This window comes from Notolabrus celidotus, chromosome 13 (genome assembly GCF_009762535.1).
Source record: "Notolabrus celidotus isolate fNotCel1 chromosome 13, fNotCel1.pri, whole genome shotgun sequence".
Lineage (NCBI taxonomy): Eukaryota > Metazoa > Chordata > Actinopteri > Labriformes > Labridae > Notolabrus > Notolabrus celidotus.
The window spans coordinates 35598570-35614674 of record NC_048284.1 but is presented as its reverse complement, the minus strand read 5'-3'; the positions used below and the strand labels follow the sequence as shown (position 1 = coordinate 35614674).

Genomic DNA, 16105 nt, shown 5'->3' with positions numbered 1-16105 from the left:
TCCTTTTTTCACAAGTTTCCTAAAGTTGTGTCGGGGAAGGGAGGGGACAGGAGTGATTGCAAAATGGACCGAGCAGGCTGCCCCTGCTGCAGGAAGCAAACAAAGGGGGACAATCAAGACCCGGTCCAGCTGTCAGGATGCTGGGATCAGAGACATGCAGGAGGCTAGGTAGTCTTAATCCTTTTTATCGAATCAAACAGTGTCAACAATGTCACTAACTCGACCTTTCTCAACCATAGACTGTAAATAAAAGGTCTCAACCTTTCCTGAGAAAAAGGATCAAGGTCAGAGGTCATCTACAGAGCAGCCTGAGGAACATATCAGAAGTGCTGTCACACATGTAAGACTCACAGACTACACGCTGCTTTATTCTTTCAAACAGATACCTAATACAAGGCTTCAGAATGAAAGAAGTCACTCATTTTGTTTTACTGAAAGAATAATCTGTAGTAGTCCTCAGACTGCTGGGTCTATTCTGATTGGTCCTCACATAGCAACATCTCTTAGCAACAGTCTGTTATTCCTCAATAGCAGATCTACTATCGGTGTGTCCAAGTGGGGTCGTATTTGTCAGCTGAAAGCTTCAATCAATCAATCTTTATTTGTATAGAGCCAAATTACAACGAACGTTATCTCAAGACTCTTTTACAAACAGAGCAGGTCTAGACCACTCTATGTCAAATTATGAACAGAGACCCAACACCAAGACTGGATAAGACTGTTTTAGAAACCGCCTACTGTACTAGCAGTACGTATTGGTTTGGTCTAAATTCAGTATGTAGTATGTGAACATGAGCAAAATCTTCAGTATGCCAAAACTCCCCGGATGTCTACTGATTTGTGAAAATCAGTAGACATCCGGGTGGACACGTTCTTTGCTCTTCTTTTTTTGACGGGGAGCACTCAGTTTTTATGTGCTGGGAAAATTATTAAATTCCATATAAACCACTTCTTAACTTTTTAAATCACAAGTGATGCCAAAGAAGCAGTTCATCTATCAGCCTGTTCATTGTTTACTTCCACTTTCCTAAACCAGAAATTCCGTGACGTCTTGCCCAGCGTACTGCAACACAGATCCAACAGAACAGTTAGACTACAGACTAAATTCAAACGCAGGATGTACTACATTAGTATGTAGTATGTAGCAGGCCGTTTCAAAAACAGCCTCAGACTTACCCCACCTTAATCCACCATGAGCATTGCACCTCACAGTATTTAGCTAGTTACAGCGGAGAAGACAAACTTCCTTTAACAGGCAGAAACCTCGAGCAGGACCAGACTCATGTTAGACAGACATCTTCCGTTATTATTGCACCTCAGACTATGCGTGTTGTTAAATGAATGATTTGAGTAGATAGTTTTAGTGGAGGAACCCTTCATGGTCAGGGTCCTGCTCATTTAAACATACATTATCCCATACGTAACATTACATTATTGTCACTACACATTACACATGTAGCTTTCTAAAAGATACAGACGTATGGGCACTTTAAATACTACACACTGTACCACTGTACCTTTAAATACTACACTGTACCTTTAAATACTACACACTGTACCTTTAAATACTGCACACTGTACCTTTAAATACTACACCCTGAACCTTGAAATACTGCACACTGTACCTTTAAATACTGCACATTGTACCTTTAAATACTGCACACTGTACCTTTAAATACTACAAATTATACCTTTAAATACTGCCCACTGTACCTTTAAATACTACACACTGTACCTTTAAATACTGCACATTGTACCTTAAAATACTGCACACTGTACCTTTAAATACTGCACACTTTACCTTTAAATACTACAAATTGTACCTTCAAATACTACACACTGTACCTTTAAATACTACACATTGTACCTTTAAATACTACACACTGTACTGTACCTTTAAATACTACACACTGTACCTTTAAATACTGCACACTTTACCTTTAAATACTACACACTGTACCTTTAAATACTACACACTGTACCTTTAAATACTGCACACTGTACCTTTAAATACTGCACACTGTACCTTTAAATACTACTCACTGTACCTTTAAATACTACTCACTGTACCTTTAAATACTACACACTGTACCTTTAAATACTACACACTGTACCTTTAAATACTGCACACTGTACCTTTAAATACTACTCACTCTACCTGTATTTTAAGTTATCTAGTACTGACCCAGGCCATCACACACACACACACTCTCACACAGGGTGAGTGAGAAACAGACACTTGTTGAGGCATCATGAAAACGGACAGTGCAATTGTTCTTCAGAGACCTGGATGGAAACATATGTCATCCTGTGTGTCAGCGTTATGCAGTGACTCACACATACACACACATACACACAGACTCACACAGATTTTGGCCCCTACTATCTCAGATTGGGACCCCTGACTGTGTTTGATGCTTGGGGAGCTAAAATCCCCTTCAGAGCGAAAGGGCGGACACACACAGCACAGTCTGTTATCCTCTGAGTGCACAGTATTCATTACTCTACACAATGCCTCCACACTGAGGGATGTGCTGCGTGTGTATGTGTGTGTGTGTGCGTGTGTATGTGTGTGTGTGTGTGTGTGTGTGTGTGTGTGTGTGTGTGTTTCTGTGTGTTTCTGTGTGTTTCTGTGTGTATCTGTGTGTGTGTGTGTGTGTGTGTGTGTGTGTTTGTCTGTGTCTGTGCATGTGCATGTGCGTGTGTGTGTTTGTGTCAGGCTGGTGAATCAGCAGAAACAGAAGAAACGTCCTCACAGAGCATGTCAGTATTGAACCTGGTTGTTGTGGCTGTATTTTCCAGTTTGACTGAAGTGACTGAGTGTTACAGCCTTCACACTCACAGTCCAGGCTCAGTTTGTCTGCCGAACATAGACACACACACTGAAACAAGGAGAAACAGGGAGCCATGTCCATATGAAAGCAGCAGCCTGAGATAAATCCAAACCTGCTGGGACACTTCAGTCCTGCTAGTGGCCCTCACTCCTGGTCTTGGCCTCTTTGAGCAGCAGGGCTGACCACCCACATTCTTGGCATGGAAAGAGGCCCATTTCTCACGGTCCAAGGACAGCTTGTCTCGGGTCAGCAGTTTAGATTTAGCTCTGTAGTGGGTCTCCACTCATTGTTCCCCTCTTAAACTAACCTCTGTGCTTGTCCACCAGCCGTTAGGGGAGGGTGATACAGTCACTGAGCTGCTCACAGGCTAAGCTGTTCCTAAGGAGAGGGAGAGAGAGAGCTGGAGGTTTCAGTCTGTGTGTTCTTTCATTATTGGGACTAAACTACAGACTGTGCTCAAGAAGAGAAGGAAAACACCTGGTGTACAAGGTGGAGCACATTCAGCAGTGCTTTGGATGTACAGAGGCTGTAATGACGGACTCCACAGGATGCACATAGAGGACTCATAGGCTATGTTCACACTACAGGCAAAAGTGGCCCAAATCCGATTTTTTAGGGGTCAAGTGACCAGGTCAGATTTTTTGAGAGGCAGTGTGAACACTCAAATCTGGCCCAAATCTGATTTTTTCAAATTAGATTTAGACCACTTACATATGTGGTCCTGAATCCGATACAGATCAGATTTTTTTCAATGCGACCTCAGTGTGAACGGCCAAGGCTGATTTGATGCGCATTTGATACTTTCACGTCCCTTTACAGCGACACACGTCACAATTCTTCGTGGCGGTTGCCTTGCAAAAATGGAGGATAGCAACGATGGAGCAAGTCAATGGAGGGACAGCGAGGTCTTGGACCTTATAAATATATGGGAGGACACTTCCATACAAGCAAAGCTTGAGGGTCATACCGTAACCGGTCTGTGTTTGAAAGTATATTGAAAGAGCTTGTGAAAAGGCTGCATGTGACGTCATTGTTACTGTTCTTTAGCGCATGCAGGGCAGTTCAGTGCAGCAAATAGTTCACTGTGGAATCGGATACAGGTCACATTATAGATGGGAATATGAACAGGGAAACAAAAAATCAGATCTGAGCAAAAAATCTGAATTGAGCATTAAGCCTTGCAGTGTGAACGTAGCCAAAGTGACGTTAATGAGAAACTGAACCTCCTGAACCATGATGATCAGCTCAGATGTCATTCTCCTCCCAATGTTGAGGTATCAAGCTAAGTCTGAGCCCTGTTCTTTGATTTTCAACCCTAAATTATGGTCCCAGTAATAGGCAGTTTTCAGTGAGAGGGTTCATTATCACCCAGCCGTTTGCAGGACTTGATTCTTATTGGTCTAAACCTCATAATAATGGTGATTAATTCTCTACAACAAAAGCTACTCCTGAACCAACCCGATCACACGCATCACAGAAGGTCCATCCAGTGATATAAAGGAAAGCAACCAGACACAGACATCTTCAGGAGATAGACTACACCCAGTCTTACCTGGGCTAACAAAGATCTGGACTGCTGCTCAGTGGTCCAAAGTCCTCTTTAAGATGAAAGTTAGCCTTTCATTTATAAATCCAGGTCCTAGAGTCAGGAGAAGGAGAGCAGAGGCACAGAGTCAAAAAAGACAAAATAACTACAAAGAGACAAAACAACTACAAAACGACAAAACAACTACACAGAGACAAAATAACTACAAAGAGACAAAACAACTATACAGGGACAAAACGACTACAAAACGACAAAACAACTACACAGAGACAAAACATCAACAAAGAGACTTAACAACTACACAGAGACAAAATAACTACACAGAGACAAAACAACAACACAGAGACAAAACAACTACAAAACGACAAAACAACTACACAGAGACAAAAAAACTACAAAACAACTACACAGAGACAAAACAACTATAAAACGACAAAACAACTACACAGAGACAAAACAACTACAAAACGACAAAACAACTACACAGAGACAAAAAAAACTACAAAACGACAAAACAACTACACAGAGACAAAACAACTACACAGAGACAAAACAACTACACAGAGACAAAACAACTACACAGAGACAAAACAACTACACAGAGACAAAATAACTACACAGAGACAAAACAACTACACAGAGACAAAACAACTACACAGAGACAAAACAACTACACAGAGACAAAACAAATACACAGAGACAAAACAACTACACAGAGACAAAAAAAACTACAAAACGACAAAACAACTACACAGAGACAAAACAACTACACAGAGACAAAACAACTACACAGAGACAAAACAACTACACAGAGACAAAACAACTACACAGAGACAAAACAAATACACAGAGACAAAACAACTACACAGAGACAAAACATCAACAAAGAGACATAACAACTACACAAAGACAAAACAACTACACAGAGACATAAGAACTACACAAAGACAAAACAACTACACAGAGACAAAACATCAACAAATAGACATAACAACTACACAGAGACAAAACAACTACACAGAGACAAAACGACTACAAAACGACAAAACAACTACACAGAGACAAAACATCAACAAAGAGACTTAACAACTACACAGAGACAAAATAACTACACAGAGACAAAACATCAACAAAGAGACATAACAACTACACAGAGACAAAATAACTACACAGAGACAAAACAACTACACAGAGACAAAACAACTACACAGAGACAAAATAACTACACAGAGACAAAACAACTACACAGAGACAAAACATCAACAAAGAGACATAACAACTACACAGAGACATAACAACTACACAGAGACAAAATAACTACACAGAGACAAAACAACTACACAGAGACAAAACATCAACAAAGAGACAAAACAACTACACAGAGACAAAATAACTACACAGAGACATAACAACTACAAAACGAAAAAACATATACAAAGAGACAAAACATCTACAAAGAGACAAAACATCAACAAAGAGACAAAACATCTACAAAGAGACACAACTAAACAGAGAAAAAACAACTACACAGAGACAAAACAACTACACAGACAAAACAGCTACACAGAGACAAAACATCAACAAAGAGACATAACCACACAGAGACAAAATAACTACACAGAGACAAAACAACTACACAGACAAAACAGCTACACAGAGACAAAACATCAACAAAGAGACATAACTACATAGAGACAAAATAACTACACAGAGACAAAACAACTACAAAACGATAAGCAACTACACAGACAAAACATCTACAAAGAGACATACCAACTACACAGAGACAAAACAACTACACAGAGACATAACAACTACACAGAGACAAAACAACTACACAGAGACAAAACAACTACACAGAGACAAAATAACTACACAGAGACATAACAACTACACAGACAAAATAACTACACAGAGACAAAACAACTACACAGAGACATAACAACTACACAGAGACATAACAACTACACAGAGACATAACAACTACACAGAGACATAACAACTACACAGACAAAATAACTACACAGAGACAAAACAACTACATCGAGACATAAAAACTACACAGACAAAATAACTACACAGAGACAAAACAACTACACAGAGACATAACAACAACACAGAGACAAAACAACTACACAGAGACAAAACAACTAGAAAGAGACAAAACAGCTACTAAGAGACATAACAACTACATTGAGATAAAACAACTACACAGAGATAAAACAACTAGAAAGAGACAAAACAACTACAAAGAGATAAAACAACTACATTGAGACAAAACAACTACAAAGAGATAAAACAACTACACAGCGACAAAACAACTACTAAGAGATAAAACAACTACATTGAGACAAAGCAACTACACAGAGACAAAACATCTACAAAGAAACAAAACAGTTCACAGAGACAAAACAACTACACAGAGACAAAATAACTACACAGAGACATAACAACTACACAGAGACAAAACATCTACAAAGAGATAAAACAACTACACAGAGACAAAACAACTACTAAGAGATAAAACAACTACATTGAGACAAAACAACTACAAAGAGATAAAACAACTACATTGAGACAAAACAGCTACACAGAGACAAAACAACTACATAGAGACAAAACAACTACACAGAGACATAACAACTACACAGAGACATAACAACTACACAGAAACATAACAACTACACAGAGACAAAACAGCTACACAGAGACATAACAACTACACAGAGACATAACAACTACACAGAAACATAACAACTACACAGGGACAAAACAACTACACAGAGACAAAACAACTACAAAGAAACAAAACAGTTCACAGAGACAAAACAAGTACAAAGAGACAAAACAGTTCACAGAAACAAAATAACTACACAGAGACATAACAACTACACAGAGACAAAACAACTACACAGAAACAAAACAACTACACAGAGACATAACAACTACACAGAGACAAAACATCTACAAAGAAACAAAACAACTACACAGAGACAAAACAGCTACACAGAGATAAAACAACTAGAAAGAGACAAAACAACTACCAAGAGATACAACAACTACATTGAGACAAAACAACTACAAAGAGATAAAACAACTACATTGAGACAAAACAGCTACACAGAGACAAAACAACTACATAGAGACATAACAACTACACAGAGACATAACAACTACACAGAGACATAACAACTACACAGAGACATAACAACTACACAGAGACAAAACAACTACACAGAGACATAACAACTACACAGAGACAAAACAACTACAAAGAAACAAAACAGTTCACAGAGACAAAACAGCTACACAGAGATAAAACAACTAGAAAGAGACAAAACAACTACTAAGAGATAAAACAACTACATTGAGACAAAACAACTAAAAAGAGATAAAACAACTGCACAGAGACAAAACAACTACACAGATATAAAACAACTACACAGAGACAAAACAACTACTAAGAGATAAAACAACTACACAGAGACAAAACAACTACTAAGAGACACAACTAAACAGAGAAAAAACAACTACACAGAGACAAAACAACTACACAGACAAAACAGCTACACAGAGACAAAACATCAACAAAGAGACATAACCACACAGAGACAAAATAACTACACAGAGACAAAACAACTACACAGACAAAACAGCTACACAGAGACAAAACATCAACAAAGAGACATAACTACATAGAGACAAAATAACTACACAGAGACAAAACAACTACAAAACGATAAGCAACTACACAGACAAAACATCTACAAAGAGACATACCAACTACACAGAGACAAAACAACTACACAGAGACATAACAACTACACAGAGACAAAACAACTACACAGAGACAAAACAACTACACAGAGACAAAATAACTACACAGAGACATAACAACTACACAGACAAAATAACTACACAGAGACAAAACAACTACACAGAGACATAACAACTACACAGAGACATAACAACTACACAGAGACATAACAACTACACAGAGACATAACAACTACACAGACAAAATAACTACACAGAGACAAAACAACTACATCGAGACATAACAACTACACAGACAAAATAACTACACAGAGACAAAACAACTACACAGAGACATAACAACAACACAGAGACAAAACAACTACACAGAGACAAAACAACTAGAAAGAGACAAAACAGCTACTAAGAGACATAACAACTACATTGAGATAAAACAACTACACAGAGATAAAACAACTAGAAAGAGACAAAACAACTACAAAGAGATAAAACAACTACATTGAGACAAAACAACTACAAAGAGATAAAACAACTACACAGCGACAAAACAACTACTAAGAGATAAAACAACTACATTGAGACAAAGCAACTACACAGAGACAAAACATCTACAAAGAAACAAAACAGTTCACAGAGACAAAACAACTACACAGAGACAAAATAACTACACAGAGACATAACAACTACACAGAGACAAAACATCTACAAAGAGATAAAACAACTACACAGAGACAAAACAACTACTAAGAGATAAAACAACTACATTGAGACAAAACAACTACAAAGAGATAAAACAACTACATTGAGACAAAACAGCTACACAGAGACAAAACAACTACATAGAGACAAAACAACTACACAGAGACATAACAACTACACAGAGACATAACAACTACACAGAAACATAACAACTACACAGAGACAAAACAACTACACAGAGACATAACAACTACACAGAGACATAACAACTACACAGAAACATAACAACTACACAGGGACAAAACAACTACACAGAGACAAAACAACTACAAAGAAACAAAACAGTTCACAGAGACAAAACAAGTACAAAGAGACAAAACAGTTCACAGAAACAAAATAACTACACAGAGACATAACAACTACACAGAGACAAAACAACTACACAGAAACAAAACAACTACACAGAGACATAACAACTACACAGAGACAAAACATCTACAAAGAAACAAAACAACTACACAGAGACAAAACAGCTACACAGAGATAAAACAACTAGAAAGAGACAAAACAACTACCAAGAGATAAAACAACTACATTGAGACAAAACAACTACAAAGAGATAAAACAACTACATTGAGACAAAACAGCTACACAGAGACAAAACAACTACATAGAGACAAAACAACTACACAGAGACATAACAACTACACAGAGACATAACAACTACACAGAGACATAACAACTACACAGAGACAAAACAACTACACAGAGACATAACAACTACACAGAGACAAAACAACTACAAAGAAACAAAACAGTTCACAGAGACAAAACAGCTACACAGAGATAAAACAACTAGAAAGAGACAAAACAACTACTAAGAGATAAAACAACTACATTGAGACAAAACAACTAAAAAGAGATAAAACAACTACACAGAGACAAAACAACTACACAGATATAAAACAACTACACAGAGACAAAACAACTACTAAGAGATAAAACAACTACACAGAGACAAAACAACTACTAAGAGATAAAACAACTACATTGAGACAAAACAACTACACAGACAAATCAACTACAAATATATAAACAACTTCAAAGAGATAAAACAACTACACAGATACAAAACAACTAGAAAGGGACAAGAGAAATACTGTGGAGTAAAGGTAAACCACCGTCCCTGCTTCAGATACAGCATGAATAAAAACCTTTAGCTTCTGAATATAAATGAGAAGAGGGTAAACAGTGAGCTCTCAGAGTCTGTTTGAGGCAGGCTTAAAGGCGGGGCGTAATGTGGAGGTCTGCAAACTTCAGACTGATGATGGACCGAGGAGAGGAGTGATGGCAAGTCTCCAGACACCAATCTCCTACCCTTTAGGTCAAACTGACTCTCTGTGGACTCTGAGGACTCTGTGGACTCTGTGGACGGCCCACTAAGTCTGTCTGAGTGAAGAGGAGAAAGAGGAACACAGGGCTACAGCACGATAACAGCAGAGAAGGTTTTATAAGAGGGCTGGGGACCCACATCAAAGACCATCAGTAAGAAGACTGACCTAAGTATCAGTCAGTCAGTCGTCTTTAGTCAAACATTGTGTAACATCTATTTATCCTGATTCTGTATCTGCTCTGACCCAACCAGGTCAAACAATGACTCCACTGCACAACAGAGTCTGAAGAGTGCACTGACACATCAGTCCAACATCCCACGCCAGGCAGCACACCGCTCACCAGGGAGAGAGGGAGAGACAGACAGACAGACAGAGAGAGAGAGAGAGAGAGAGAGAGAGAGAGAGAGAGAGAGAAAGAGAGAGAGAGAGAGCGGGAACTGTGTTACTGTAAACTCAAAATGTAGTCAAAGAGTCCACTTTCAGGTCTCAACAACACGGAGACAAAACAACTTCACTGAGACAAAACAACTACACAAAGACAAGACAACTACAAAGAGACAAAATAACTACACAGACACAAAACAACCTGCAAAGAGACTTAATTACTACACAGAGACAAAAAACTACAGAGACTTACTACAGAGTGAAAACAACTATACTGAGACACAGAACAACTACAAAAGAGAAAACAATTACACAGAGACAAATCGACTACGAAGAGACAAAACAACTACAAAGAGACTAAATACCTACAGGAAACAAGACAGCCACAAAGAAGCAAAAAATTAAAGCAAAGAGTTAAAAAAACGATACAGAGGTGCAGAAAAGCAAAAAGTGATGAAAGCCAGAAAGAGATGTAAACTGACTCTATAGAGAAAAATTCATACGAAGAGAAGAAGAACAGTAAATGAAACACAAAGAGCCTGTGATGTCTGAAAAGACGTCACTGTTATTTTATTTATTTATTGAACCTGTGTTTTGTGTATGTCATTGGATTGATCTGAGACTTTCAGTTGTATTTGGATAAACAGTGACTGTTCCTTTGGTAGAGGCGCAGGCTATTATAGTGTAATCAGACCTTAGAGCACCAAAAATAACTGTAACCTTAATAAACATTAAAAGGTTTGTTTTTTGTTTACAGGAACTAAACAAACATGTAATGATTGATACTAGATTTTTTTGCCATATTTTATACAGTCTATGATCTGTCCTCATTCAGCTCTGCTCCTTCTCTTTGACGTTGACTCACCTTGAAAACATGATGTTCTGACTTTTAAAGGTTCAATAAAATGAGATTGATCTGTTTACATGACCAAGTTGCCTTTTAAGCAAAGTATAAATTCATTGTAAAAAATGAATCCAGCCTCTCAGTTCCTAACCTCAGTGATGCAGTGATGTGAGTGGGTAGGGATGCTGTGATAATGAGGTGCTGCTCTGATTGGATTGCAGAGGCGCAAAACAAACATGGCGAGCTCTCCAGAAGAACCTCAAAGTTGTTTCTTGTAACAAACTGAATATTATCAGCAGAATAGGTGATGGCGCTCCTGCTGTTGTAGTGTCACACACTGTGGGTAAGATCCTTTTAAGCAGAGTTTTATACTGACCCTGGTTGTTGAAGCAGTCTGAGGTGAAGTGGTTGGCACAAACAGATAAATCAGCACCAACTGTAGCCGGCACGTTGTTGTTAAATATAAAAAGCACCCACCGCCCCAGGTCCCGGGACAGAATCTAAACATTTGAGCTGGTTTTTATCACCAACAGGAGAGCAGTGGCATGTCTGGCTCTGATCTTTGACATCTCAACTCTAAAGGCTGATTTATACTTCTGCGTTGAATCAACGGCGTACCCTACGCCGGGGGTCCACGTAGCTCCCATACCTACGCCGAGGCCTACACACGTAGCTGATGTGCACCTCCTCCAAAATGTAACTCCCCGTAGAGCCGACGCGGACCACAAGCCCTGTGATTGGTCCGCTTGGCGGCTTTGTCTTTCCCCGCATTTACAGCACTTCCGGGATCCCGGACATCGGCCGCACATCAGCCGTGTATTTGATCTCCTCCTCTCTATTCTTCATGTAATCATGTCTGTATGATAAACAGCAACATGTATCAGCTGTAGATTAACAGAACACGCTCTGAATCTCTGTGGAAAAGGAAACAGAGATCGTAGCGGGACCGGAAGCAGGCGACCAGCTATTAGAGAGATCACACTGCCCTCTGGTGTTTCGGCAGAGAATTGCTGCGTGACATGGACACATCGACACACAAGTTCTAGGTGCTCATGTCCGCGTCATCCCCTGCTGCATAGGGGAGACGCAGAAGTATAAATCAGCCTTAAGCCACCGCAGTAGGTAGACGCAGAAAAAGAGGAGGAGGCAGAATCCCTCTGGGAGTTGGTGGTTTTACATGCATGTCTTTACAAAGCTCTCCTGTTCTTACGTCACATCAGGAGAAAACTTAAATCAAACTTTTTCCCTACAAATATGTTTTTAATGAGAAGGAAGTGTTCTCATTATATAGAGCTTTGAACCTTGTGTCTGTTATCTCTCCCTCTTCTGGTTTCAGTGACTCTAGAGATCAGCAGCTAAGAAACGCTCACTCCAGCTCTGGATCACAGGACAGGATGTTGCTCCACTTTTGCCTCTCAGAGATGGTTGGGGTCCAGTAGCTCCTCAGGCTGTGACCACACATTTGACCGTAGCGTTAGCCGCATGCACAACTGCAAATAATTGGCCAATTAACTAATTGTGCCATGAAAGTGAGGCTGGTGCAAAACGTCATATGTCCAGGGAACCTCCTGGAAAACCCTGATCCAGCAAATTCAAACTGCCCATGTCAATACGCATAAACAACAATAAACATGGCGAGCGGTACCGGTGTGACTGAGAGAGGATGAAGAATCTAGAATGAACAAACAGCTGTTATCAGCAAGTCAATCAACGTCAAAGAGAACAAACAAGGAGAAAGGGAAAGTTTGGCTTCAGATCTTGAACCAGGTAAATGCGTGTGGTGTTTCTGAGTGCACAGTAGAAGACCGAAGAAATAAAATCAGCAACATGAAAGCAGCTTTGAGCAACAGGCAACCCCACCAACGAGGACCACCTGTCCCCCCATTGAAGGATGAGGACTTGTTAACGGAGTTGTTTGGGAAGGATGCACTTCACAGTGTTGCTGGTAGGTTACTTAAGAATGATGTCGTGTCTCCTAAATCTAAATTTGCTGTATTTCAATCAGGAGAGACACAATTTGAATATTAAAGATTATTTATTACAACTGAATGAATGATGAAACTTGACAGAAATCTTTGGCGTAAGGACTCTATGGGGATAATGTTGTGAGCGTAGGATGCATGAATTTGGCAGCTGAAGAAATCCCCCTAGAGTCCAGACACTGGTGGTGGTGGTTGATGATCCTAGGAATTGAAGACTTGCAGAGACCAGGTGGAGATGGGGAGGTGGAGGGGTGCGCACCATCAATGCAAGAGGAACTAGCTGGAGAGAGAGACGCATTTAAAAAGACAGCAGAAAGTTGATAGGCTGACGATAAGGGCGTGCCACTGAGCTATTGGATGACGCAGCTGCTAGTTAACCAATGACAGCTCCGGAGCATGCAGCTGGAAGCGGGTGAGCTATTGAACGAGGGAGAGGAGAGTTAAACAACTGCTGTGATTGCTTTATAGTCTTCCTGTCGGAACTTTCGCTAGAGCTACATATTACGACATCGTCATTCTTTTCCAAAGGATTGGTTCGATCCCTAAATATCCGTGGTCTTAGCATATTTGGTCTTCAACGGTAACACATAAGCACGATGTCCTCCATCCTTTAAACAGCCTAACAGGTGAGGTAATCCTGCTGTTAGCACCTGTAATGGTGGGGTCTACCTCCATTAAATGTAATGCTTTGTTGGGGCATTAACCTGGCTCATGCAGACCACTAATCGACTTCTTTTTCACCATTAGTACAAACAGCCCGTTTTCCTCGCTAATGGCTGGATGTGGGCACGTGCATACGGGCCCAGCCTGAGACCACGCTAACGTTTTTACCACAGTGTCAACAAGTAGAGGGGGGATGGGATGGACTGCTCTCTGGAGTGATCTGATGTGAGGTGTGATCAGGTCGTCCGTGGTGTTTCTATGTGTTTTGAACCATCAGGTATCTCACACAGCTGCTATAGTTTCTATCATGCCTTTTTTACAGCGTCTCCTTGTCATGCTCTTCCCTCTCAGTCATGCTGTTATATGTCATGCAGTGTTCGTGTCATGTCATGTTGTGATAGCTGCATGTACCTGCATGTTCACTGAGTACGAGCACTTAAAGGAAAAAACAGCCAAACATAATCATAATCTGAGCTCTGATGATACAGAGCTGCTCTCTCAGCACTCATGTGACCCTCAGGGTTTGTTCTGAGTGTCTGCAGATATAACAGGTCTATGGCAGTCTGTAGTGACTTCAGAGTCAGGTTTGGAGAGGTTAGGTTTGTGTGTGGGAGGAGGAGGAAACAGGATCATGTGCATTGAAACATTCTGCTGAGCTCTGTCCAAGTCATAAATTTCCTTCAAGTGGTAGCAGCAACACTGCAGGCTGATCCGCCGATGATCGCTGCTGCCAGGACTCACAAGCTGCCAAGTCTCAGCTTGTCGGTGCTGGTTTCACTCGTCAAACCGCCATCCCACGAAGAGCTCTGAGTGCAACGCTCACCTCTGCTGTGTTACCCAGTGTCTTCATATAAGAGCTCTGATTATCCTGTTCATCCTGTGTAATGAGTGTGTGTGTTGCATTAACTGATCATTCTGAGCACTCACCTTCTACTTCGTTCTGTTCTTCCTCACGTACAGATGATCTCCCTCTCCATGGAACAGTAAAACCAGGCTTTAAACATCAGAAACAACACAAACCTCCTGAAACAGAGATGAAAGCCTGCAGCCGGAATATCTTTGAAGATATATCACAAACTACCTGTCCCTGCAAAGACTGAGATGTAGGCCCAAATAACAAAACATGTAGAACAGCTCAGAGACGTCACCCATTGGTTCCTGAGGAGGTTATGAAGCCCAAAGATGGAGGTCCCCATGCTGGAAATGTTGACTCCAGCTAACTTCAGGTCAACACAGATGGTGGTCCTCGTGCAGGCCTCAAGCCTCCTGACAAACAGCCACAACACTGTGAGTCAGCTAGGCCACGCCCCTCATTATGCAAATATGTTCATAACCTTAACTCTTAATATCTTCATAACTGACGGCTTATTAAAGTCCACGTGCAGTTGTCATGAATAAAGAGACCAGCTGTTTCTGTACCAGGCTGTAAACATGTTAATTTCTGCTGTAACATTTGAACATGGGGCTCTATGTGGACACTGGAGGAACTACAGGAGACACAATCTAATGGACACTGGAGGAACTGCAGGAGACAAACTCTAATAGACACTGGAGAAACTGCAGGAGACCCACTCTAGTGGAAACCGAAGGAACTGCAGGAGACACACTCTAGAGAACACTGGAGGAACTGCAGGAGACACACTCTAGAGAACACTGGAGGAACTGCAGGAGACAAACTCTAATAGACACTGGAGAAACTGCAGGAGACCCACTCTAGTGGAAACTGGAGGAACTGCAGGAGACACACACAAGTCAACTCTGGAGGAACTGCTGGAGACACACACCAGTGGACACTGGAGGAACTGCAAGAGACACACTCTAGTGGACACAGGAGGAACTGCAGGAGACACACTCTAGAGAACACTGGAGGAACTGCAAGAGACACACTTTGGTGGACACTGGAGGAACTGCAGGAGACACACACTAGTGAACTCTGGAGGAACTGCTGGAGACACACACCAGTGGACACTGGAGGAACTGCA

General features: G+C 40.6%; 1 long non-coding RNA gene across 1 annotated transcript; it reads left to right on the top strand.

Annotated features, from left to right (window-relative positions):
- Window positions 1-38: 38 nt before the first annotated feature.
- Window positions 39-15438, top strand: LOC117824434. Its single transcript, XR_004633588.1, has 3 exons — window positions 39-168; window positions 240-340; window positions 15084-15438. It is a non-coding gene; the product is annotated as an uncharacterized LOC117824434 (long non-coding RNA).
- Window positions 15439-16105: the final 667 nt, after the last annotated feature.